At 41.8% G+C, this 24,915-nt stretch overlaps 1 long non-coding RNA gene and 1 pseudogene across 1 annotated transcript; both read left to right on the plus strand.

Moving 5' to 3' along the window:
• The window catches only part of LOC117826323, a 37,656-nt pseudogene extending 24,151 nt beyond the window's left edge, over positions 1-13,505 (plus strand).
• An 8,366-nt stretch (positions 13,506-21,871) lies between these two features.
• On the plus strand, positions 21,872-24,201 carry LOC117827226. Its single transcript, XR_004634166.1, has 5 exons — positions 21,872-22,085; positions 22,595-22,650; positions 22,851-22,935; positions 23,815-23,939; positions 24,102-24,201. It is a non-coding gene; the product is annotated as an uncharacterized LOC117827226 (long non-coding RNA).
• The last annotated feature ends 714 nt before the right edge of the window (positions 24,202-24,915 follow it).

A 24,915-nucleotide genomic window follows, 5' to 3' on the forward strand; every position in this document is an offset into this window, starting at 1 on the left:
CTCATATTTAGACATTTTCTTACCCACCCTCACCCCATCCCAGAATACATAAATATTTTTTTCTGCTGAAGGCAGGAAAGTGCATTTCCCCAGAACCCTTTTTCTGACCAGTTGTCAGATTTTCTTTTTCTCGGCTGCTCTGTGAGGATTAGTATTTGAGCTGAAGACGTGTTTATTTAAAAAAAAAATGAGTAGAGTAGAGAAGTGCCAGCCACGCCAGTAAGGCTGATGCTGATGCTGCTGGCTGAATTCGCCATGCCTCCAGATAGGACTGTGAGTGACATTTTTATCATTGGGAGAGTGTTAGCACAACACGTCTGCTGGCAGTCTGGTGCAGCTAACCCACTGAGGCTGCAGCTAGCACTGTGTGGAGGTCTCCATTTCAGCCCAGCAGTAATGTCAGACTCACAATCCACGACAGTTAAATTTAGGGAGATTTCCACTCAGTGGCTTTGGTGCAGTAACCTATGAGTTATTTATACATGGTGCACAGTGACACACAGCAGAGGGGCAGACAGACCTACATACAGTACATAGATGCATGGAGGCAGTCTCACTTGTGCCACCTTTAATACTCTGTCCTTACACACTGTGTGTGTGTGGTGAGTCAAGCTTTGGGAAATTTGCACATCAGAATTCATGTATCTGATCTGCATGTTTAGCCAACAGTGATACTTTTTTGGATGCAACATTATTCTACCATGTTTTATGTAACATGTTGCAATATTAAATGTCTTATTCTGCATTCATGTATAACCAACAGAATAAGAAGAACACAAAAACATCACACTAGTACGACCTTAGGGTTCACATAGAATTTTACTATCCTCTCTGCTTCTTCTGTGGTGTTATGTATTTGCATTTTTTTGCATGATTGCCCTCTGAAACTAACGTCTTTAATGTTCAGTGTTATTTGTAGATTTTATTTAAATGGCACAGAAAGGTGTGATGGTTTTTCTCGCAGTCTCTTGACACTCACATGGTCCTTTTGACCTTGTTAGAGATACCTATACTGTCCTTTCTGATATTTCAAACTGAGGATGACAAGTCAGAGGCTAATGTGAGGGTCACATAGTCAAATAATGTGACATGAGCTGGACAAGAAGTGTGTGTGTGTCCGAATCTAGTTAAGGTACGGAAGGTTTCAGAATGCTTTTTGTCAATGGAGTTTGGTCTGTTAAGGACCTGCATAGGTGTGCATGGCTTTCAAAAGTCCATCGATACATTTCTGTCAGATGTGATCCACATTCGCTTCAGGTTGGGTTTGAACTTCTTTGCCTTTGAACCAGAAACATAGAGCTCTACACCGTCCAGGTGGTTCAGAAGCTGTGAGAGCAGAGATGGGAAATATGGTTTGTTTTATGTTTGTTTGAAACCTGCATGGTAAAACAGTGTAAGCTGAGAAGGAGGAATGGTGCCTGGACTGAGAACGGTCCAGGCACCATTCCTCCTAAGAGGTAAATAACAAGAAAACAGATTTAGATTAGTCAGCTATTCACCGCCTTCATCTTTTAGTGAATTTGAACCACATCATTAGACTGCTGACATGTAATATTTCCTTAACATAACTTTGTCAGAGCTTGCCTATCTCAAACTCAGCACTTAGCAGCTGCTTTGAAAATGTTGCCCCCCTGTTATGCTGTACAGTGACCAGAGGAACTGTTTCTTACTGCAGACACATCGAGTTGTCACTGTAGCTAAAGGGGGATGAGATGGGGCAGTGGTCAGCAAGAGGACTTCTAGTTCGAATCCTCACAGAGGCCTGTATGTGGTGTTAGCATGTTCTCCCCCAGTGCCTGTTGGGGTTCTCTGTGGGAACTGTGGTTTCTTCCTACAATCCAAATACATGCTTATTTGGCTAATTAGTCACTCTAAATTTCCACTACGTATGGTTGTCTCTCTCTATATGTCCGCCCTGTGTATCTCCTCAGCTCCTTGACTGCTAAAAAGAGGGCACAGATAATAGATGGATAGATATTGTAATAGCACAAATACTAACTGTTATTAATAACATTTAGAGGGCAGAAAACATCAGCACCAGGACATGGAAATTGCAGCAGCTAAATAGCCTTCAGTCTTCATACATTTTGATAGATGTAATGTTGAAATGTGTCGAATCAACAAGCCTTTCATAAAACCTTTTTCTGAATTATAAAACTCATACCTAAGATACGATATGCACTCCTGGTGAAAGAGTGTTGATTATAGAGATAAGATTAGCACTTAACACGTCAGTATGTAGGATAACAGGCATACTGTACTCTGTATTTCATATTATAATATACCATATCATATCATATCATATCATATCATATCATATCATGTCATATTAAAATAAGTTTTATAAAATCAGAAATTCTGCAGAACTTTGACACTAAGTTATTCTTTCGTACGTATGAAGACTTGTAAATAATTTAGAGAAAAATAGCAAACAACAGTTTTAGTATTCATGCTTCAGAGGCTGTACCTGTCAGACACAAGACAGACAGTAGACTGATCATACACTGTCTAAGTCTACACAGATACAGGTTTTGCATCAATAATCAGCTCTTAACTGCCTCACAGGAGGTTTCACATTGAATCAGCTTTTCCTTCTCTTGGAGTCGTAGAGAATTATCTCAGTCAGCAAGACTGAGACAGAGAACAGACAGCAGTCTGAGCTCTCTGATGTGACGCTGCACAGGACAGGAAACAAGATTGTTTTCTACCTTCTTTCACTCCTCCCTTTTCTCCTCCTCTCCCTCTTCATCCGGCTGCCACCATCAACAACAATGATCTGTCCTCTAATAGGCAGACTGCTTGTCACTGATCACTCCAATTATTCAGAACCAGGCTGACTTTGCATAGATTGTGGCCAAAGATATTCCTGCACCAGTGTCTACAACAAAAACAGTGTCCCTGTTGTTGAGCCAAATGATGTCCACTACTGTTGTAGAAAAGGCGTCTGATGAACAAACACTTATCAGATGGTCTCCTTTGGTCGTCCCTCCCTCTGACTGATATAAAGGATTTTCAGTGCTGCCTCAGAACCTTGTTTCGTTTAATGAGACTTTGTGCTATGTTAGACCCCACAGTGTGTTGTTTCTCCCTGTGTACACATTCACCAATTGAAGACAGACAAGACAAGCTCTGACTTACCACTATCTGATTTTCCTCTCTTTGGTGAATGTGCTACATAATATAATGAGGTGATTCGCAGCGAATTAAGTGAATGAATTTCCCATCAACATGGCTGTTATGGGTGCACCCAAATTAGAATTTGGAAAGGAGAGAGGTTGTGGGATGAATGAGCAAGAGGAAAGGAGAGGACAGGAAAGGATGAGAAAGGTAAAGAAACAAAGAAGGGAGATAATGGACTTTATTGTTGAGCAGAGAAATATAACCATATCAGAGGCAGCTCTTCACCTCTGATCATAGCAGCTCACATGCTGATTGAGTGAGCTGTGTTGTTAGGCGTGTAAATGTGGATATCTCATATTTATTGTTTTGAAACTACTTCTGGATGATAGGGAAACTGGAAGACTACAAAAATTAAAATCTGCCTGACTTCCTATTTAAACAGTAATTAACAACAAACCTAATAGCTATCATCAGACAACAGCTATCATTAGTTTTCATCCAACCTCTGGTCTTGAGAGATGAAGGCAATGTGTAAGTGTTTAAATCTGCAGTTGCTTCAGTGTCAGCTTGAGGCTACTAACCCATTCAGAAAAGCCCATTGTTTACAGCCTGGTACAAAAATCGATTTTGGTCTGAATAGCTCAGTTTTATTTTTATTTTGAGTCTTTTTGGAACATATTGAGTTTGCAGTTTCCATAATTAGGACATGCCTGACTTGACTGATAGGAAGGCACATTGTAACATGTAGGCTAAAAGCCTGCCTTAACTCCACCTCTTTGAGTCAAGATAGGTCGACCAAAAGGTTAGTTTGAGGTAGTATTTCCAATATGGCGACTGCTGATGATAATCTTCATAATGCCGCTTTAGAAACAAAGGGATGACTTCAGAGATTATGTCCATGTTTTGTACAGTCTATTATTTCATCCACTCTGCTAACATTGCGTTAGCCAGAAAGTTAATTCCTAGCAAACATTTTGCAAGCAAGGAATCACCGACTCTCTTTCGTTGTACTGTCTGACGCTAACAACAAGTAATATTAGCCTTAAGCCATTTCCTAACATAAGCTAAGTTTAAAATTCTTGTTGCTGTGTACAGGGCGCTCAATGGTCAGGCTCCAGTCTATATCAGGGAGCTGCTGAGGCCTTATAACTCTAGCAGGACTCTGAGGTCCTCTGATCAGGATCTATTGGCTGTGCCTTGTACCAGATTAAAAACTAAAGGGGACTGTGCTTTCCAGGTTGTTGGTCCTAAACTCTGGAACAGTCTCCCTCTGGAACTGATGACATGTTCAAAAAGCAGTTGAAGACCTATTTTTTCAGACTTGCCTTTGTTTAATCTGTCCATTTTTATGTATGTATTTTCAATCTCTGTTTTGCCTTTTAGTGTTTTTATTTTTATTTTTAATTGTTATTGTTGTAAAGCACCTTGTGACCTCTGTTCTTGAGAGGTGCTCTATAAATAAATCTTCCTTACTTACTAAAATCAACTATGCACGAGCTGAAAGCTAATTTAGCTGTTTGACAGTACTCTAAGTCAGTTGGCAAGTGTATCATCAGCCAGTGTCAGTAAATCATCTGTATTATGTTCTAAATCTCTACTAGCTTGCCTTTAATTCATTGAGAAATGTGACTGGTAATGATTCACCAGATACCCCTTACTTTTTACAATTTACAACCGTGAGCTAAAAAGAACGACATAACAAAAGCCTCTGATCCTACCACCTAGAGGGTGACGTTGAAGGAAAAGGACTGCATTGTGAATACGGTGAAAGATGATCATTTGGATTGAAAATTGCAAATTGCTAAGAGTGGAACCCCTTACAAATCATCACCTGAGATTTCTACATGTAATGTCAATGGAGCATCTTACTGTCACATCCAGTTCCATAATGTTGGCACAGAAAATGGATGTCATTTTCACTCTCATATGGGTGTTAATCAGTCCCCTCTGGCTTCAGTGACGCTTGCTTCCTTTCCTCAGTGACGCTGACGGGATTTCAGGTCGGTCTGTTTGCAGTTGATACAGCACACTGTGACATGGCTCACAAACTCAAATCATTATACGCAACTATGTACGTCCAATCAGATTTGCTTCTGCTGCCTCACTCATTTACACTTAGCCGAGTCACAATCCCTTGCGTGGCATGAGTTTCACGTCATGGCCTTGTGTAAGGTTTTTCCCTCCCTGTCAGACTACCTCACACCTCTACTTTGTCCACAATCAGCACTTCTATTATATGAGCGGCACGCCAGCTGCAGCATTAGCTCTGACACGTCGAGTAAAACGTTGTGACACAGGGTCATTTCTGCGGGCCACTCTCCATCTGCAGATGTCAGGAAGCAGAGTCACTCATGCAGGTGAGACTGTTGTTGTGTAACTCCATGAGAGGAGCTGTGCAGTTGCCCCCGAACATTAGACTGTTTCTAACCTAGATTTATGAATAATTCAAATGTTGACATGTTGGGTTGTTTATGTTTATCATATATGGTAAAAGGAAGACGTCTGTATGACTGCATCAGTCAGACACGCATGTCTTTCTCTTGACAATGTGAGAACACTTCTTCCAGCATTGCACTGTGAGATCATGATATACTAACACCCTCTTTGCAGAAATAGTATGTTTATGCCTCTTAGGGGTAACTGTGAGGGATCAGGGCTGTACCACTGTGAAACCCTGGGACTACAATGCAGACTTTTCAATGTCAAATTGAGTCCTTTCCATAAATCTGCATTTCTGCAGGCTCTCCTATGGGACTAGCCCACAGCTAAATTAATGATGTGTAAAATTGTGTTGCCCTACCCCCTGAAAGTGAACACAAACCAAACATGGACATTTTAAGAAATCAACAAAGTATATGGAAAAATTGTGAAGTGGTCAGAATTGGCATGTTAGTAGTTTATATTAATTATAGTGTGGTTGGCCTTGTAGTGTCGTACATTTGTGGTTGGTGGAGTACTTTTGTTGCTTTTCTACAAGACAAGTAATGTCAGCTAATTTTCCAAATCTTAACAGGCCTTTGGAGCTTGTTGGAAGACAATAATGGATTGAAGGAACCTTTTAGTTATTGCAAAGTGATTTTTATTTGATTTGGGCAGACCTGTGTTGAAGGGGTGATGCTATTTGTGAGTTTTCATTTCTATTTTGGAAGACAAGGTTGCACTGGATTTTCAGATATTGCACCAGGACACAACAGAGAACGTATTTCATGTGCTGAAGACCAGACAGTGCAGCGCCTGAAATAAACAGGGCCTGAAAATAGCTGAAGTACAAACCTGGCAGAGAAACACCAGGGAAGATGCCAAGCGTCTGCTGATGTCTACGGGTCACAGAGTCCAGCCAAGAATGGATAGTAAAAGATATCCACCCAAAAATGATGCATGAATATTTAAGTTTGCATTAATTTACTTTATTCAATAACTGAAGGACTAAAGTCTAATGAAATGCAACAGTTCATGTACAGTGCACCTAAATTTAGAAATGGTTTTTCAGGTACAGATAAATCAGCTGGAGTTTTGTTGGGTACGTAAAAGCGCTCTAAGCCCTGGCCATCAAACATTCACACTTTACAGTTTGGCTTCAATCAAACGCACAATCTCTAAAGATTGCAACAACACTCATAGTATGAGTGTATTTTTTGAGTATAGGCATGAAAACTAAATACTAAAGGTTGGGGTAACATCACAAGGTATGGTTAAATAATGAATCTATGTATGATATTCAAAGGAAGCTCTCCAAAGTGAGGTGCTGTGTTGTTCATCCCACCCATCGCTGTTATCTGCATGGACATTGTCTTTAACTTCAGCTCTTACAGCCATGTCCCTGAGTATCTCATATTGCTGTGTTGTTAAAGTTAGTAAAGAGCTTGGTGCATTTCTTGTAATGGTACTCAGTGTGTCTGCATAAGACTGCATAGGCCATGACAAAGCCTCAGTATCTAACACCTGGGAAAGTCAGCAGGTTTGCTATGTAGGATCCTTTAGGCTGAAAATGTGACTCATATTACTCATAGGATTTCTGGCAGGATTCTCCCAGTGTAACAAGTATTCAATAATGTGTAACAACAAATCTTTGTTTGCCAAATATCCCTCTCTTTAGGAAACAGGGAGCTGCTCTGTCTGTGTCAGAGAACAAACACACGCGTTTATCTGCTTGCTTTTGTAGGCCCAGAGCTCATAACAGTGCTGGAGCAGGTGGACCTCTTTGTTTGGCTCTGGGCCTCTGACAAGATATTATACCCAATATTGTCGGAAACAGAAGTGACCCCACCCAGCTGTGGGCTAGTCTCGCCACTTCAAAGCCAACCTGCTAAACACCACGTCAGGAGGTGTCCCTTAATTCCAGCTGATAGTTTCTGTGACATTCAGTGGAGTTTTTTTTTTGGGATGGAGATAGTATAGACGATGACTTCCTCAGTGTGTAGAGTGAGTATGTGTCTGCCTGCTGAGCTGTCACTCTGCCTCTCAGAACTGTTATAGACAGCTTCATAGGTGCAGGGGTGAGCTGTCTATCTTATATAGCTTTACATTTGGGCTTGGTGGAGGTACACAGTCTAACAGAAATCCTTTTCTCGACTGATGTCTGCCTGCTTGTTCTGTTTAGCTACCTCTGCCCTTCTTCTGCAGCTCAGCCATGCTGTTGCTAAATGGTCACTCTTGATGGATTGCGATTAGCATATCTCAACAATAAAAGCCGATTGTTTGTGTTGTTGCTGTGTTGGACCCTTCACGTTCCATTGATCAGGCATTGATTGACTTCTTCACAGCATTGATCCGAGGGCAAGGGTGTTCATTTGGTTGACAGCTGAAGGGCAAGTGCTTGTGCTTTTTGTGTTTGTTGACTCACAGGGAGAAAGCGGGTGAAACACTGTTGATTCATCCCACAAAGGAACCGTGTGTAGTATTATTGATGGGCTGTTTCTCAGTTTGTGGTGTTGTTGAATTGTTTTGCATTGTGTGAAGAAGAAATGTTTCAAAAAATCTCTGAGGATGCATCAGTACCATAAACTGCAGGCTCCAAAAGGGCCATAGCTTTGCACCAGCTCCTTCTCAACAGTTGAAATATAAATGGAACATTATGACCGTCATAAAGGTGGGATTATTGCAGGTTTACTACTTTAGACTGGCATCTGAGTGTGGGTAAAAAAAATAAAAAGTGTATTACTTACTGGATATCGTGACAAATAACAAATTATACTGTGCTTCTGAGGTTGCTACAGCTAAGAGGCTACTGACATACTAGTGTTTCTTGCTGGTTGTATAAAACACTTAGGATCAGATCCTTCGTTCTTCAAAACACTTTTTCAAATGCTTCATAACCTTTCTTGATATTTTTCAGGTTTTTGGGTGACTGTCTTGTTTCAAAGCTTTTATATTGTGTTTTTAATGTGTGTATCAATTAGCTAAAACAGGCACTATTGTAAACCTTTGTCACTGTTAATATTCTAAACAAGCATTTAGGAATGCACCGATCCTACTTTTTAGGTCCCGATACCGATATCGATTCCTGGGCTTTGGTATCTGCCGATACCGATACTAGCCGATCAGATCCTGGTATTGATTTAACGATCTCTATTCCTTAATGGGAGGATAGAATCCTGTTTTGGCAACTTCAGGCTTTTCTGACTAGATGGTGAACTGTACCTGGGTTCCAAGTGCTAAACCAGAGGCTGGAATCCCTTTATTTCAAGGATCCGGAACAATTAAATCCAATAACCTGTCCGTTTTTTCACAATTTGAATCCATTGATTGAAGGTTTCTTCCTTCTTTGCAGTCGGCTACAGCTGATGTAAACTTCCTCCTTTGGGCTTCCATTATATTTTCAGTGCGACTGCCATCCGTCGAAACATTACCGCTGCACATGTTGCAAGGTTCCGGCGGAGTTGCTAGCAAAAGAAGCGTGCATCTAAACTGCAGAGCCTCTATAGTTATCCTCCATCATGCTCCACCTGGCAAAGATGCACAGACCGGCCGGCAGTGATGTCGTAGGAGGCGCACATGCATGGCTGTTGTAAACACAGAAAAACATAGAACTGAGATGAATAGATCTGCCATATGGATCGGCACTATATATCGGCCCTTTGTCACCGATATCCGGTGTAGCTTTTTGAGTCTGATCTAGCCGATATCCGATACCAGGATCGGATCGGTGCATCCCTACCAGAAATGTGTTTTGCAATACTTCAAAAAAACTACCCTGCCATAGGCTCTGAATCACACGCCCATTCATTCACCCAAGTCTTGTCATGAACCTTTAAGTTATACATAAATATTTTGAATGTTATAGTTTCATTAGTCATCTGGTGTGTTTATGGCTGTCCTCTTTTGAAGGCTCCTTCAAATGCAGCTGACACATGCATATCATGTGATTTTTTGCACATCACTTAAAAAAACTAGCAAATTCTCAAGCAGCAGATTAACACACTGTTGAGTATTAGTATTGTGTAATGGTGAAGGATACTAATGCTACAAAAGATGGCAGGCCTTAAACTTTTTTTGAATGATCTTTAACATGAGTATGATGGTGGTTAGGTTACATGATGCTAACTTAACACCAGTTAAGGGCAGGAACAGCGGATGACGTAAACAGGAAATCCTCAGTCGACAAGACCATCTCACATCACATCAATTCAGCCTTCCAGCCTTCTGAACGCAGGCTAAGAAGGCCGGTTCCTGTGAAGGATCCATACCTTGAATTAGAACACAGCTATAGACTGTAACCAGACTTCCCCCTTTAATTGAGACACAACAATTAAACTCTGATACAGTTGAAAAAGGATTTCTTATCAAATAAATTACATTATCTCTGTCTGCCCTTCTCTCTCTTTAACAGTACAAACAAGTGGAGCAGTATATGTCCTTCCACAAGCTGCCTGCAGACTTCCGACAGAAAATCCATGACTATTATGAGCACAGGTACCAGGGCAAGATGTTTGATGAGGAGAGCATTCTGGGAGAACTCAGCGAGCCCCTCAAAGAGGTATGAACATTTTCACATAAACATATCAACTTAGTCGTAGTGTGTTTCAGTGCTTTACTTAATTTGTTTTGTTTGAACCTAAGATAATTCTCGGAGGTCTTCCTTTCAGTGATTTGCATGTTTGATTTTGGAAGTACAAAAAACAGTACTTGATTGTAGCCTTCATTTTGTAGACTCTTTATCACAGATGCTTTCAAGATGTGTTTATAAACTAAATCCCTGAATAAACAGCTTTAATGCATGCAGCAAAATACACTTCATCGGGGTACAGAACTCCAGATGGATTTTTTTGATCGGCCTCTCTTCCCACACAAACACTGTTTTTATGTTTGTTCGAAGGAAATCGTAAATTTCAACTGTCGTAAGCTGGTGGCGTCCATGCCGCTGTTTGCCAATGCAGAGCCGTACTTTGTGACCGCCATGTTAACCAAGCTGCGCTTTGAGGTGTTCCAGCCTCAGGATTACATCATAAGAGAGGGAACCATTGGGAAGAAAATGTACTTCATTCAGCATGGAGTCTGCAGTGTCATCACCAAGGGAACTCTTGCGATGAAGCTCTCTGATGGCTCTTATTTTGGAGGTATGACAAAGCGTGTGGCTCACATCTGTTGCTTTCTGCTGATGCTGGTGTTAGATCCTTTATTCAAAGATGCTTCACTTTCTTCCTCGTTATTTCAGAGATCTGTTTATTGACGAGGGGTCGGCGAACAGCCAGCGTGCGAGCGGAGACTTACTGTCGACTCTACTCGCTGTCTGTTGACCACTTCAACGAGGTGCTGGAAGAGTACCCCATGATGAGACGAGCCTTGAGACCGTTGCCATTGATCGGCTAGACCGCATAGGTAACACAATACATCTATGTCTGGCAGGACAACATTGTATTATCTTTTTATCATTATGGTAAAACATTAAGTCTGCAGACAGGGCAATGCCAATAAGGAAATAAAGATTGTTTAAATGTTGTCTTGTAAGCAGCAGTAGATCTCTGCATGTAGTTCTTTGTTGATAAAAGAAATTAACCCCATACACAGAAAAATGAAATAATATTACTCTTAGTGAATGTTTCCAGATCATAAATGTTGAAAAATGCTGTAAAATGAGCCGTGCTGTTCTCTGGAAATGACACGGCACACTGTAACGGTAGATGAGAGTGCAGGGTGACATGTTCATTTTCCTCAGGGCTTGTTCTGCTAGAGGATGTACCTGGTGTGAAGGACATCACAAGCTATATCCAACTCATATTGTTCTCTCTTTCCAAATCCTCTTGTTTCCATAAATGTATTCTTGTTCTGCTCTTTGTCCTCTCTGTCCTCTCCACTCTCATTCAGCTCTGTGATAATCATTCTGTTCCTTTCTTCAGGTAAAAAGAACTCCATCCTCATGCACAAGGTTCAGCACGATCTCAACTCTGGGGTCTTCAACAATCAGGAGAACGAAATGATCCAGGAGATTGTCAAGTATGACCGTGAGATGGTGAAGCTGGTGGACCTGCAGCGGCCGAGGGCCATGTCAATGACCCCCTCCATGGGTGGTATGTTTGCTCAACCCGGCCAGTCGCAGGCGGGCTCTGCTATCGCTACTCTACAGCAGGCGGTGGCCATGAGCTTCTGTCCTCAGATGGCAAGTCCTCTGGTTGGTCCTGGAACTCTGCAGTCTCCTCGGATGGGTTCGAAGGTTTCAGGTGATGCAGAACCTGGCCAGCCCTGTCCTCAATGTCTCCTCTTCAGTCTCAGCCCCCTCAGGCATTTGGAGGGGCATTTGGGTCAGCGATCTCCAGTCCACCTGTCCAAAGCCCCCTTGCTGCTCCAGGACGGACTTTCCAGTACATGGCGAGTGCAGGACCCTCTGGTTCCCAGTTGTCCCTAGTACAGCACCATGCACCCAGCCCCACACAGACCCAGCAGAGGCCGGCCTCCACACAAGAGCACCCACTCCCTTCATACAGGTAGCCTGAGCCAGGATACCCGGGCCCCTGTCTGCCTCCCAGCCTTCACTCCCCCAGGACGGAACACCACAAGCTGCCTCTGCGGCCCCTAGCCCTCCAACATCCCCCGCACCTCCAACAACTCCATCGGCCCCCCTCAGCATCTCATCCCAGCCTACCCGGGCCATCGGGGGTGGGGAGACCAGCGGGAGCTCAACAAAGGGTGGCCTTTGCCTCCACACCTCCTCCCGGTGGACCTGCTGGGGTGGTGGCAGTAGCAGCAGCTGCTGGATCGGGACCTCCAGACTCTGGAGTTCCCAAGAAAGATTCAATTGTCAGCCTTCCAGAGCTAGACTCTGCCAGATCCCGGCTGTCTTCCAACTTGTGACCCTGGTAGAGTTCAGGAAAGAGGCCTTTTTTGTAGGAGAATCTGTTTGTTCTGTAGGTCAGTCCAGCTGATCTGTCAGCCTGCTAAATGACCAATCAGCTACCGCCAGCGCCACTCGTCATTGGACCTGGATGCACTGTGCTGGAGTCAGCAGAAAGAAAAGAGCAACTCAAAGCTTTGAGACACTTTGACTAGGAGGAGTCTATACAATTAAACTAGTATAACTTAAGGTGGAACTGGTCTAGTCTACTGTGCCAGCACCTTTAGTCTTAGTATCACCCCTTACACTCTGCTTCCAAACACCTACTGTATATCGCTGTCTTTACTGTAAAGATATGAAGAAGAGTACGATTAATGTAACTATTGCATACTGTGTAGAATCCATGCAATGCAATCTAGCAGGAGCTGGACTTTAAAATGAAAATCAGGGACTTGAGGTCAAATGACAATGACATTTTAAGCGTTCAAAAAGTTTTGAGTGTAATTTTCTTTCTGTATAAGCTGTCGTAGCAAAAGAACACATTGCTCTTCATATTGTTTCAAATAGTAGTGAAGTAGTGTTTTAGACCGCTGGTCGATCTTACATCGATGTGTAAATAGTTGATGAAAAAAGTTCGGAGGGATTATATTCATTGTATCTACCCAAACCAAAGTTGAGCTCGAACACAAAGTCTGGTTGTGTCTGTATCAACTAAAAAAGAAACATAGAAGAAAATGCCATTTATTTAACTGCCTTGATTCAACGTTAGAAGCCATATATTTGGTTTGTGTGTTTGTGTATATGTGGGCGTAAGTCTGTGTGCGTGAGTTTGTTGGTACGTTTTGGTTCTATTTTCAGAGGATGGACACATACTTTGTACACTGCTTTGTTGAGCGTGATCGGTTTGACATGCTGACGTTGGCTCTGACCTGTTTTCATGAAACACCTCTGGGCGGTCAGATGTTCACTCAGCACTCTGATTGTAACCCTGAAGGCAAAGGTGGTTAAATAATCTGAGCTTTATGGAAAGGAAACATTTGTGAACAACCCATACTGTATACTTGCTTGTTTTCGTCTAGGTTTTATTGATTACACATTCAATATAATTCTGCAATACGCGACCCCGCTATAGATATATATATAAATATATATATATGAATATAATATCTATACATAGCCTGTACAGGAAAAGTGAACTTGTTTTTTTTTTTCCTTTTGTTTTCTTTTCAATGTGAAACCTTAAAGAATCCAGCAGCTATTGTGGCTTCACTTGAGGTATTGTAATCCAGTGACCATGTTGTTACCTTAACCAAAAATGTCAGGGGTAATGAGAGGACGTGCTGTGTCAATTTTCATAGAAAAACAAAAGCAAACAGGTTCAGAGTCACAGGAGGATACATGCTTAGAGTTCAGCAAGTCAGATCCTCTAAAACGTCACTTTAAAGCCCATTGGAAGAGAATAAATTGTAAGCTGAATGGGGGGGTTTGGGGGAGGGCAACATGGGGTAAAAATGCCTCATTTGTAAAAAAACAAAACAAAAAAAAAAAAACTCTTTGCTCCATATCAAAGTCTCTATGTGCCCCATATCACCTGAAACCCCCATGAATGTTTCAAAATTTGGATCCTATCACTCAAATTTGTGATAAGTTCGAAGCTTTGGTAATATTTGTTCAAAGTCTTCTGATCCTGCTGAACCTAAAAGCCTTCTCTTGCTGAATGTATGCCATACGAGAAGGAAGACAGCAAATCAGAAATAAACTGCCAATGTAAATAATGGGACAGAGGTTAAAAGAGGCTTTTATGATGCAAGGGGGGTTTGTGGGTGTTGCTGTATGTGTTGACGAGTGTCTATGCGACCTTTTAAGTTCAATGATGCTTCCCTGGGTGGAACATCGCCGTATTTAACCTGTATGCTACCACCCCCTTTCCTAACACCACCCCTTACACATAAGAGGACACCTTTTTTCCTTTTTGTTAATTGATTGGTTTGAGCGTGATCGAGAGCAAGCTGTACCCGCTTTGAACTCTTGGGTTTAAAGTGAGCACTGAGGACATTCAATTAAGCACCTTCTGTTGCACTTCGACCTTGTAATCAAAATAAAAATCAATGCTCTATTCTTCCGAACAGCTGCAGTACTTCTCCTGGAGCTGTTATCTAGTTAAAAAGTAAGGACGAAAAGTGAATCCAATTGGGGTAGAAAATAGGCAGCTGATTCAATGTGTTAAATAAACACCACGTCCAACTTTGTCTGCTTTGAGAATCGATCCGGAGCCAAACTGTAAAATCGATGCGATGGACATTTCACTCAGGTTTGCTACCTTTCCAGAGAGATGTATTGATCGCCGCAGCATGGCTTCCCATTGATTTCTGTAGACTCGTCCATCCTCCCATAATCAACCTGTTGAGTAACCATGGCCGAAGATTCCCCTGAATTTTGAATTGGCTGAGACACACAAAGAGTATCTTGGATTGTTATTACAAAACTCGGCTGGGGCCGCTAGCTTTGACCAATTTCCCTGAGAGCTTTTTGAAACAAGTTGTGGTGATTGTTTTTAATCCAAGGGCTTCATTATGGCTTGTAACCCCTGCTCATTGTTTCTGTAGAGCTGCCACACTGTCACTTCCTGTTTTTTTTTTAATCAATAACATGCACTAAACACTTTTCTTTGTTGGGTCACAATGCTTCAACCTGCTTCATCAGCATCACTTTGTATTGCTTTTTTTATGGGAAAGGTACATGCCAAATGCCAATGTGATTGTGAATGAACCGAGTCCATTTGAGTCAATAGCTGTTGTGTGCTTCGATACTGTTCCAGTGCAATCATTGGTCCTCTTCCCTGTTCCTTTGTGCTAATACCAGAGTTTGCCCTATTAAGCTGCTATCAGGACTGTGCTGATATTATTTGAATGACTCCACAGTCAGTAAGAGCGAGATGGACAGAGAGTTTAGAGCTACAGGAACGTTCAGGCAATATCAGGCACCGTCACTATTTCATTGCATCCATCCGGTAAGATAACGTGTAATTCACTCCCACTCAAAGAATGGCATCCCAGACTTTGATCAGTACCACTCTGTTCAAACCCTCCGCCATGAGGCTGATACAGCACTAACACAGTACACACTTCTGTCAGGTATCTTGTTTTGTGTCCGTGTCACGAGTGTGTCTGGCCTCAAGCCACTGTCGAGGTGTGTGTGACACAGCGCTGTGTTCGCCTGATGACGGGTGGTTCAAAGTGCGATTGTTTAATGGTTCTTCTTTGGACCTTGCTGTGAAGTGGGATTGAAATCCCTCATACGTGTTTGACACTGACTGACAATTATTGAGAGTTTCTACGTTTCAAACCTCTCATTCTTGCTGTACCAGATATAAAAAAGGTACTGAATGCCTTGGTGTTGATATGTTAGCAAATCAGGGTATTATTTTTGTTTGAAAAGTGTCTTTGATTTATCGGTATATTCTGTTTGGTTCTTGTTTTTGCAATGTGGCCCCATGCACATGGACTGTATATACCTTGTCCTAGTATATCTAGTTTCCACATAGTCCTATTTTGGTGGTATGTAGTGCCTGTAAAAATGCAAATGTGTTTTTATTTCAACTGCAATATATGTAAAAAAAAAACAAAAAAACATTAGATAAAGACTAGTATTGCTGATTAAAATGACAATGTCAGTGATATAAATTTTCCCTGATTTGGGAAACACAAAATTGCACATTTTGTTGGTTTGAAGACCTGTCCAACACCATGCGCGCTGTACTACTGTACTTTCATGTTCTGTACATATGGTATACACAGAGATGTGGGGCACATTGTCGTGTTTGTCCACAACCTGCTGTATCAGAAACATTTTCTACAGTGAGAGGGGAGCTCGCAGGCTCTGGTGGATATCGGCAGTCTAGGACGTTAGCTTAGATGACCTGCTTGTTGCACAGAAACTAAAGTGACAAAGCAAACAAGAAAGGTGGAGACGCCTGCACAATATCAATACAAAAACACAACATGTAATGCTGGACAAAATGTTTAAAACTATAGTGTTTGCACAGGTCTTTACACACTAACTCTGTTGCACTCTAAGCTGGTGTTTTGCCATTTGAAAAAAAAAAAAAAAGATCTCTCAAGGCTGAATGAGCCTCGGCAGTCACGAGCTCGACCCACGGTCGGTTACCTTGACAGCCCACAGCAGAGTGCATGCTCGTATTTTTCTCCTCTAAGCAAAGCTCTGTGTACGATTCTTAGTGGGGACCTTCAGACTAGACACTGTCATGTACCAACTACTGTAAAATGATTTTATTTAGTATTACAGTTAACCTTTGTGGCGTAGCTACTGTAGCCTGCTTAGCTTACCTAAGCCTTCTCTCTGCTTCAGGACTCTGTGTATCGGTGCTTGAGTTTGTTTGTGTGTGTGTGCGTGTGTTCCTGTGCCTTTCCTTCTATAATGTTGGTCCCACTTGAGAATACGACGCCATTAAAAGGGGTTGGGGTGGGGGATCTAAACCCATGTGAAGCTGAAGAGACCGCCAGCACAAGCTGGAAAGTGTTACATGGTCGCAAATCCACTCCTTCTAAAAAGAAAACCGACCCTGTAATGCTCCTAGAAATAAATGACTCTAGCACATCCCTAGACTTTAGTAGCATTCCACAGCATGCACGAGCAGCTCGGTGTGGGCATTCAGACACACTTTACCAGCACCATGTAGACAACAGCACAGATATCTGACACAGTGTGTGTCCTCTCTTCTCTTTCTCTCTCTCTGGAGGCCAATCTGCAACCATCTCAGGCTGTGCTCGGCTTCTGCTCTTAACTAAAAGTATTTCAGAACTCCAGCTCTGTCTAAGTTGATGTCTACAGTCCAGGAACAATCAGCTCTGAGCCCGAGCATTTCCTAATTGATCTCAAAGGATCATGGAAGAAAAGAGTGGGGAAGCTTTAAATTCTGGTGATATTTGTGCAGCTAAGTCCTTTCAGGCTGAGATGCACAGCTGGAGTGAGGCCCGGGGTTCTGATTTGATCCTGTGTCCAAAAGGCGTCTTGTCCACCACCTCTGCTGGCCGAGAACACAGAGCCACACCCTGGTCTCTCTCAATAAGCTGGTCTGTCAGTCAGTGGCAAATGTCGTTTAAAAGCGTTCGTAAAAAGACGATACATTGTTGTGCAATAAAAAGATGAGCGCATTGGCATACTACCCCTGTGTGTGGACTTTTTATTCATTGCTTGATGCAGTGTGGTGTGAGCATTTGCTGTAGCTACTAGGGTTACAACGGTCACTGCAACGAAAACACAGACACACACGTCAACCTTGTAAATCAGCCAACAACCCCTCCACCCTTGTTCTACCCCACATAAGATGAGATCTCTCTCTCTCTTTCTCTCTCTCTCTCTCTGCAGACAGGGGCTCTGCTGCATCCCTGATGAGATGTCTGAGCTCAGTCTAAGAGCTTTGCACGTGTGTGAGTGTTGTATGCACACAGCAGAGCACAGCAGCAAGTTTATTTATTTCTTTACCTAAGAGCTCGTGCATGCACATGCAAGCCCTACTTTTGCGTTTGTCTGATACGGGGAGAGAGAGTAAATGAACCAGTAGCAGTAGTGTGTGCGTATGTGTATATGTGTGTGAAAGGGTGGGTGGGTGTGTGCGTCAGAGATGAGGGCAGTCCAAGGACACACTCCTCTGGCAGCCTAGGAGCAGCACCCACCCGTTCTCTTTCTCTCTGGCTATTTCCTTATTCTTTCCCTATGCGCGTGCACACACACACACACACACACACACACACACACACACACACCACACACCACACACACAACACACACACTCTCACTGATTATGCATGGCACACTGAGATAGAAAAATTAAAATTACATGCAAGGTGAGCTTTGGACACACCATTCATGTTGCCTCCATGCGGCTGGTACAAATGTGGTGAGGCCATCCGCAGTGCGCGTTCAGAGTTTTACCTTGACGTGACATAATGTCCTCTCTCTCCCTCTCGCTGTAGCTCTATAACACACACACACAAACTCTCTCTCTCTCTAACCATTTCATTGTAATTCAATGAGGAAACAATGCACTGATAGTGGCTGCAGGCAGATACTACAGCAGGTAGTGAAGCTATATGTAGTGGCAGTATATAGTTTCATCCTGTATATGGCCAAGGATTGTCCTCTACCTGCTTCCCTCTGCAGTGCCGGTCCTCTGCTGTGTCCCTGGCTGTCCTACTTCAATTAATCATATCAGCATCTCCTGCACTACCCCCCCTGGCTGTTTACCTCCAGAGGGCAATTTGCTTATTTAGCTTCTTTCTGGTATCCTCGGCCAGCCCATCCATCTCCTTCTAGGTTTTCCTCTCACAGCTCCAACTGCAAACTTACTTTTCTGTCCATTATTCAAAAGCTAAAACGTTGGAAGTCTTCAGGGGCCATCCCAGCAACAACAAAAAAATAGATACAAAAAATACATTTTAATCTATAACCTGTGCATTCTGATAATGGTTTAACATTTGCATGTGTTCTTGTGAAAGTGCAAAGAAAATATCCCTGTCTGTGTGCATGGGAAGAGGTCACACAGGCTCAAGCATTCACCCTTCTGCCCTCTGGTCGAGCAGCTTCTGCCAATGTCTCTCTCCGCACTGGGGAGCAACCAGAGAACACAGCTCACATCTGAATGCCAGGATTAGCATTTGGTCTGAGCTCCATGAATGAGTCAGTGAGCAAGAGACAGAGAGAGAAAGAGAGAAAGAGATACAGTAAATCATTTTAGAGCCACAGGCAGCTTCAGTCACATCTCAGTTGTTGGACAGTCAGTGGGCTGAGAGAGAAGTGAGAAGTGCGTGAAGCTGAAATGATCAAGAGAAAAACACAGTTAGTGACAGAGGGAGGGGTCACATGCTCTACTACATCTGTCATTTTATTTGAAGAAGAAAAAAGATTCAGTTATATTGAGTTGACCTATATTTGTTTTATGTTATTGGTTTACTTTATTTGTGAGGAATTATTTTTTTGGTGTGAGTTCCTTGATCTTATGTGTCATCTCCACCGAGTTGATATGTGCTGCAGTTGGAGTCACACACTGTGGTAAAGGTTAGCTAGCAAGCTGGTCACTTAGACATCTTCTTCTGTTGCTTCTTACCTTTTAGCACAATATCAATATTTAATTTATCTAATGATAAATCAGACTTTAAAAAACAAATATATACTCATCAAAGCATTCTCACATTCTGTAACAAACACTGTTTAAGGACCACAGGTGTCATTGGTCTACCTTTTCTTTTACTCAGCACATGAATTATGAGTTCTATTTTTGACCTGCTCGCTTATAACTCATTTATTATTATTCCAATAACTGAATAAACATATTAATCATACATTACAAGCACACAAATGTAACCGTGCCTAGTTTAAGTGGCTATCACTTAGTACTCAACAGTTGATGACAGCAGAGCAGCTACAGGGTGTCCAGGTGCTAGTTTATGCATCATCTATGATGGTAATAAGGCCCTCCATAATTTCATTGCTGGACCACCAATCACAGAGCTGGAAGCAAAACGTTTTTCCTCCCAGCAACAGCAGAGCTGGAAAATCCTGAAAGGCTGACAAACTTTCTTCTTTCGTTTAACCCCTCATACTCCAACAGGAAATGAAAAGGCAAAACAAAATCAGACTGTTTCAATTTTATTCTTGAACCATTATTAAACCAGGAGAAAAACATGTTGAGATTAAAAATCTATTTTTCAAGATTGATATGGCCAAGGCAGACAGCAGAACAGTATCCAAAGCTTCTGACAATGAGCAGCTAATACACATACATAATACAAAGTTAATGTTTGTAATATATTAAAATACAAGACATAACTAAGTGGAATAGCAATCATTTGCCCAAATCAACCAAAGTCATATGGTAGAACTCCTACTGTCAGATGTGCCTGCTTTCAACTGGTTTAACATCACCATCAAATCAGCAGATTTGAGACCAGATCCTTAAGTTTCACCTCTTTTTGTTAAGGGACAGCTAACTTAAGCGCCTTTGTTCAGTTCTGACCTTTGGAACAGACAGTAAGGAAAGATCCTGGGACCAAAGGTAAGTATAAGTTTCTGTACTCTTCTGATTGGTGTGGGTTAGAAGGTATGAAGGAAGCAGACCTAAAATAGATCTATGAATGAGAATACAGCACTGTTTTAGTCTATGTGCAGACACAGAGTGCCAACTAACATGTTCATACAGCAGAATGTGATGAGTGAGGGCTTTAAAATATGTGATGAATGTAAGTGCTCCAAATGAATATGAATAACACATATTTTATAAATAAAAATGAGGTCCTCTCTGAGGGGCTTGAGGGGCCTGACAGTTCACCTCTGCAAGCATATCTATAGGTGCATTTCGACCAAGAGTTCCGGGGTCTTTTAGCCCCCAGAACTACTTTACCCTGAACTAAAAGGTTCCTGTGCCCCCATTGTTGTCTGCGTTTCGACTGCAGGCTGAAGTCCCAGGTAGATTGTGAAAATCTGGCCAGTGACGTCTGGAGGAAAAAAAAAAATTTAAATAATATTTTGAAATCTTAATAAAAAACTAAACTAGCATGCATTCCCAGGAACTCCCACTGTGTTTCAAAAACTCTGTAAACTCCACAAACACTGTGACTTTGAAAAGTACTACACCCAAAGCAGGGGTTTTTCAGGGGGAGATTATCTACCCCTGAACTAAATTTAGACCCTGGTTGCTCCGTTCAAAACGCATGTAGTTCAGGGGTAAAGTCCCTAGTTCTGGGGTAAAGTTCCTGAGGCCGAAAAACGCCTTATGTATCTGTGTTCCTCTCCTTCAAACACTGACGGTGTAACCCTGATACTATACATTAGCAACTATGTATCCAAGCTAACCAATATGGCCATGCTGTGTTGTTATTATATAAAACATATATAAAATGCTATGAATTATTGTTATTGCGGTGTACACTTTTTGATCAATACACCTAAAGACCATTTTTAAGGTTCAATACACCTTATATTTATACTATTTATTTAATGTCTATAAGACATTAGATGAATTCAAACTGTAACATGAGTCTGTGTTCAGTACTATACTGTACATCTGCTTTCAACAACAACTTATGTAATGAGTTGTGTGTCTCCTGGAGGACAAGAGGAGGAGGAGGAGGATGAAGAGAGCATTAGCAGCAGGGCTCGGTATGCAGCTCATGCACACAGCTTTTGGATAATTATCAACTCTTAACATGCAGCTTCCTGAAAAGGCCCCTAAAATAAATGATAACTTACGATCTAGTATTTTAAGTTTTATAATCTTTTGTCATGAAGTTTTCCTTCTCTTGAAAAAGACAGAGGAGGAGCTGTAATGTGTCCACTGAGCTGTCTATGAGAAAGCAAAGAAGTGATATATATTCCAGAAATATGGAGAGCAGGGAATGTGATGCATTGGAAATAAGGAAAAAGAAGTTCCTCACGTATATTACCCCTTGTCCTCAGTATAGGCTCATTTGTTTTGCTGGCAAAACATTTAATCTCCCTGGGTCTTTAGGCTCTTTCAGCCCTGATTGTTTTGCGACAGGAAACGAAGGCGGCCGTTCAGTGATTTCCCTCCATCATCCACTTCCTCCGATAATATTTGCTCTGGGCCGCCAGCTGAAGTGATGAGAGCCAGGACAATGCTTTGGCTTCTGAATCATCTCATCTGTTCTGCTCTGTCAAGGTCTGTACTCTCACTGACACTGTGGCTATTCATCACGGCACACACACACTCACACTCACTGACACACACTCACGTTTACACGCGCACACACATTGAGAAAGACAAAAATACCAGAGAGCCCCTCTCTTTGGATGGTGGCTTTTATAAAACTAATAAGAGACAACAGCATATATTATAAAAGTTACTAAACCGTCTTTATGAGTGTGTTATCAAATCAAAGCAAGCAGTCCATGAAGTAGAAAGGTACCCTATGGAGCTTTTGTCCATTTGTAGGACTATGGAGCCATGTTTTCATGGCTTGACATGGTTGTATCTTGCCCTCAGCAGGATGCAGGTGACACACATTCCTGTTAAATGTGTAATATTATTCCCCTGATCTACAGGTGGCAGTAACATGCGGAGAGTTGCAGTGACCTAAGAACAAAAACAGCAGAGAGGAAGACTGGTTGGAAATAAACAGTCACTGCAAAATCTCTTATGTCATGCATATTTTTTTCTTCTCATTACAGGATATCTGGACTCAAGAGGAGCAAAAGAGACACCAGTTTTGTAAATGTTTTGCTGGGTATGATTTATATCACACATGTCATTTTCATTGGGCAATGCAGTGGTGCAGTGGTTAGCACTGCAGCAAGAGTGTTCTCTGTACATGCATGTGTTCTCTCCAGGTAGTCACGCTTCCTCCCATGTTCCAAAGAAATGCTCATTAGGTGAATTTGGGATTGGCTATATGAGTGTGACTGGTTGTTTGTCTACATTTGTCAGCCCTGTGACTGACTGGTGACCTGTCCAAGATGTTCCCTGCCTCTTGTTCATTGATTGGCTCCAGACCACAGCAACCCACAACAGGGTAAGCAGTGCGACTGTTATTTGGTTCCATTTGATATGTATTTCAATATAGAAATACACACAATGTGAACAGAATTTGTTTTTTTCACAGCTGTAATGATGAAGCCATAAAGGCCATTATTGAAAGAATTACTCTCTCCCATAATTCTCAGCCTTGGGCTCATTTTCATGAGTCAATTTTTAATGACGGTCCACACAGAAGTTCATGCAACTAACCGCATATGGAGTTACTTTTTGGCGAACTAGGTAACTAAATTAGCTACCTGCTTTTTTAAAAGGCTCAACCTGATACATATTGTCTGCCTTTCCCAGGTTTCTTGAAAAAGCTTCAGGTTGAAAAATGTCTTCTATTTTCTCTAATGACTTCTGTGTTTGTCAGGCTTGAGCTAAAAACACACATGTACTTGTGTACTCTCAAAGAAAGTACACAAGTACACGTGTGGATGCACAAAATTGGCTTTGCACAAATCACAGGGTTTCTGTTTTCTGAACTGGTACAGATGAATTGAAAATTGTGAACATAGATCAGATAACAAGTGTGAGGAGAGGTATAGAAAAAAATAACAGAAAACACAGAAAACTACAAATAATTTGAAGTGTTTTTTTTAGCAGCAACCCTTTAACAGAGCTCTTTAGTGCAGCTGCTGTGTGGGTCTGTGGTTGTTGTAGAGCATTAGCCCGCGGGCTGGTCTGTTCTGCTCTGCCATTGTGTTGGCGATATGACCATTATCACTAACCTACTGCTGTGGGGTTTGCATTTCCTAGTTGTATCCAGCTATCTTTGCAGAAACATAATCTCTAGAAGTCATTTAAAGTGGCCTTAGAGGAGATGGATGACAGTACGTTGAGGCATCTTAAAGAGGCCATTGTTTCTGAACAGCAGTGACGGTGTATTTGTCAGGAGGACAGAGAAACCCCACAGCATCCGTCACCTTCACACAGAGCAGCCCTGGGTCCTAACAGCACGCTCCGCTCCCTCTCTCAGCTGGGAACAAACAGACCTCGGTGAGTCCTGCTCAGATAAACTGATACTGCAAAAATGTACTGAAATCCTTTCTGCTTAGCTGAGTGTTTAATAATCCAGCTCTGTATCTGTAACTGTTTGTCACCACAACATGACATATCTATCTCTGTTTATTTCAATGGAGCCTGTCTGATTCCTTTTAGGAGTGTGTCACAAAGGTTTGGATGTCGGTACTGTGACAATCCACCACTGTTTGGAAAAAAGACCTCTACAGTGATACATGAGTTTATATTTGACTCTGTGACTCATTTTCATAAATGCATTTTATTAAGTCAAATCAGAGTTTTGTGTTCAGTACTTATAACTTGGCTTCTTTGGTAAAAAGTGGCGTGTATGGTCTTCTACATTATATTTGGCCTTCATATTGTTAAAATTAGTGCTGAGTAAGAGGGAGAAAGGTCTGAGCACTTTGTGTCTTTAGACAAAGTTGGAACAAGTCATACTAACCTTGATTTAAGGCACCTGCTTACTTTGGACTAACATGATGAGAGACATAACTTTGAATCTAGGGGTGCTTGGTGAGCTTGACTCAATGGTGTCATTAGTTCACAACTGTGGTCACCAAGAGTTCCTGCCTGATTCGAGACCTTTTCTTTTAATACCTGAAGTCCCTTTGTTCTATACAAAGTGCCCTATGTGTCAGCTGTCAATTGTCATGGTGCTCTCAAATTCAACTTTTGGAACAGGGTCACACTTTATCACTTTTCTATCACTCTGGAATGACCTGCTGGAGGAGATCAGGCAAGCCACATCCTTGTCCTCTTTTAAATCTCTTTTAAAACACACTTTTTAAAATGTGCTTTTATTTCTTAACTCATCTCTGACTTTTGGTCTGACTCTTGGTCGAATTTCTGCATGTTTTTTATTATTGTTTTTACTGAACTCAATTTAGCTCTCCTTACCTTTGTCATGTGCTTTAGTGTTTTCACTCGCTACGTCTTGCACTCTGTAAAGCAC

This window comes from Notolabrus celidotus, chromosome 15 (genome assembly GCF_009762535.1).
Source record: "Notolabrus celidotus isolate fNotCel1 chromosome 15, fNotCel1.pri, whole genome shotgun sequence".
Classification (NCBI taxonomy): domain Eukaryota; kingdom Metazoa; phylum Chordata; class Actinopteri; order Labriformes; family Labridae; genus Notolabrus; species Notolabrus celidotus.